Source organism: Argentina silus (assembly GCF_951799395.1).
Source record: "Argentina silus genome assembly, chromosome: 16".
In the NCBI taxonomy this organism is placed as follows: Eukaryota; Metazoa; Chordata; class Actinopteri; order Argentiniformes; family Argentinidae; genus Argentina; species Argentina silus.
The window spans coordinates 5,140,532-5,143,031 of record NC_139670.1 but is presented as its reverse complement, the minus strand read 5'-3'; the positions used below and the strand labels follow the sequence as shown (position 1 = coordinate 5,143,031).

General features: G+C 43.8%; 1 protein-coding gene across 1 annotated transcript in view; it reads right to left on the bottom strand.

Moving 5' to 3' along the window:
- itga3b (integrin, alpha 3b) overlaps positions 1 to 2,500 on the bottom strand; it is a 30,294-nt gene that overhangs the window by 27,410 nt on the left and 384 nt on the right. The window lies entirely within an intron of this gene.

The following is a 2,500-nucleotide window of genomic DNA, read 5'->3' as shown; positions in this document are numbered from 1 at the left end:
TGCGTGTGTGTGTGTCTCTGTGTGTGTGTGTGTGTGTGTGTGTGTGTGTGTGTGTGTGTGTGTCTGTGTGCGTGTCTGTGTGCGTGTGTGTGTCCATGTCTCCCAGCCTCCAGGTCCCTCAGGTCCCCAGCCTCATTACCATGGCCATGTGGTCCCCTTCTAAGGTTGCAGCTTCTGGATGATGACACCATCCCACAGGGGACGGGGTAAAGATGGCGCATCGACCAAGTGTCAGCTGGACTCTACAATACTATCCCACAGCACTGACGGACCAAGACTTCCCAGCTTCTTAATCAACACCGTAATCCACTACTTAGAGTAGATGACACTGATAGCCTGCATCAGAGCCACAGACTTTACAATACCGTACGAGAATTTAGAATTTAGAATTGTCATAGGCAGGCACCATGAAATTAGAATCATGGAGCGCTTAGTGCTAAGATGAAGGATAGTCTTCCAAACTCTGCATATCTAGGGGGCTCTAGGCTGCATATAATGTAATCTGGTGTGATATAGGACTGTCTCATCCAGTGCCAACTCAAAACAGCACTTCCACAATTACATCATCGGAAGTGGGGCTTGGTTTACGATTCTCTTTCCTGTGTAACTAACGCAAGCATTTCCCAGTGACAAAACAGAATCCGAAAAAACAACAGCAACATCGCTGAACACTCCCACACCACGGATAAAGCGGGATGATGTGGCCCCTTTAATTGACGAAAGGAAATCCTAATTACATAGTGATGTAGTCTTCGGGGGTCTCCCATGAACGAGAAGAGACCCCACATGAAGTGTACAGTATACATTTCAATGACAGATCTCACAAGGAACACAGAACGGTAGAATTGTGCGGAGGATAAGCTTGACCCTATGCTACAACGACGCCACAATAAAAAAGCTAAAAACATCTGTTGCTTTTCCATTTGCGAGTCATAAAGGTAAACTTCTCCATGTAAGCACTCAGGCCGAGGCAGTAACACCCTGCGAGTCACTGGCCAATGAACACCTTTATTGCGAAACACAAGCCGACGTCTCTGTCTCAGTTGAGTGCAATCGCCTCAGGATATGTGGAAAGTAGTGTCAGATCGCTCTGTGGGTGCATTCCATGGCTTTAGGGTAGACGAACAAGCTAGGGAAAACTTCAGTGCACCTAGGAACAGCGCCGACTGATAAAATTAGAGGCAGGTTGCCTTGTGGTAATACGGGATATGAAATTATAGTCTACTGACAGATAGTGGTCTATATTCCGTCTCAGCTCAGAAAGTCATAATAAGTTTACGCCTTGAGGGTACATTTTCTTTGGCATCCGATGCCTTTTTAAAGCACACAAACAAAGCTTTAGGCCACAGTACTGCTCACCTGGCCCACCTGTTTAACCTGCAGCCAAACACAAACCACTCGGTAAGCAGCTTTTTAAGATCTGATCATATTTAACAGGTAATTCAACAAGCCTTTTGTTCTTGATTTATTGTCCAGGGCAGCCTCAGCATTATTGTAGGCATAGACGAGGAACTAATAAATGTGATGTTGCTGAATCTGATATTATATTCACAGGCAAACATCAAAGGATTTGTATACCACTTTGTCTGACCCCTTGATGAATAGTATGGCTTGCAATGAAAGCCCACAAGAAAGGCATGAACATGTGGAATCTAGTTATTCTATGAAAGAGACCGTGAGAGACAGGACATCCTTATAAGGACGTGCCATAATTCAATACGAGCCTACAGCTGTATTCATTGTATTGCGCCAAACCCTCTGTTTCTCCTCACAAACAAACCACAGAGTAATTAAAATTAAAATGTTTTGAGGAAGCTTGAAAGTATGTGGGTAGATAGTTTACTACGCGGCCCCATAATATGTTGACTAAAAAAAATAGAAAAAGTAGACTCGTGCCAAACACTGAGATAACTTTCCACACCTTCCTATTTTTCAGGACACAGGTAAGCTACACTTTATCCGTAGGCTACACAAAAGAGTAACGACATTAGCGCACCTTAGTTCATGAATTGCGTACACGCAAGCAAAGTCAGTAGGATACAGTTTGGTCAATACTGTACGTATCCCACTTTATGATTCATTCTATGCTGTCTAGAGTCTGTTAGGCAAAACCATATAGGCTTAATAATCCTGAAAACATAGGCTCCATTCACTCATCGGTGGAAGCCAACTGTTGAATGGAAGCAGCCATGTAGTTAGTGTAGTTCCAAGGTGCGCAGTGACAGGTGTCTGACATGGAGTTGTTTTATGCAGCATATTAAAACACAATAAACGCCCAATGAGGCAGGTGCCATTGGCCCTGAATGTCAAAATGTTTGACAACCTTTTTGCGCTCTACGCTTTTTAGAACCTTACCGAAACATTTGAGAAGAAAGGTATTACAATCGGTGGTTTGTTCACGAATACGAGCCTAGATTTTCGAGTTGCTCGCTATCATTAAAGGCTACTTTGAAGTGACGAATGTCATGCAGCCTACATTCAAACGAGGATCAGAAGTGGA